The following is a 509-nucleotide window of genomic DNA, read 5'->3' on the forward strand; positions in this document are numbered from 1 at the left end:
GGCTCATGGGACGTCTCCTCCAGAGGCGGAGCCAGGCTCCAATTGGGATAAGAGATTTTAAAGGTACAGTCATTGTTGCTCGCGGGGCCTCGCGAGCTGGGGGCCTTCCTTGTTTTTACACAACATGGACTACTTTAAAACATGGACAAAAGTAAATCTGCACCGAAAAGATTCCAGTTTGATCAAACATGTTCCAGCTTTGAAGTGTGAAAACACCCTCACATTTTTCACCGGGCTATTTTTATTCTTTACTGAATCTTTACTGGGTCATTCTTATTGCAAATTCGATCATTTGGGCTATCTAAGTTGCCTATCAGGGCACATTTGCAGCCACACTTTAATGAATTACATAATTACTATATTATCAAGTATGTAGACAAATAAAAAGTAAACTTAAATTGAGTTCAGTGATAAATTAAAGGTGTTTTTCTTTCATTCATGTGCAAATATTAATCAGAATATTAATAATGCAAATGAAAATATTAATCTTGTTATTTTGGTACTATTAA

Source organism: Leuresthes tenuis, unplaced genomic scaffold (genome assembly GCF_036924035.1).
Source record: "Leuresthes tenuis unplaced genomic scaffold, fLeuTen1.0.hap1 SCAF_9, whole genome shotgun sequence".
Taxonomy (NCBI): Eukaryota; Metazoa; Chordata; class Actinopteri; order Atheriniformes; family Atherinopsidae; genus Leuresthes; species Leuresthes tenuis.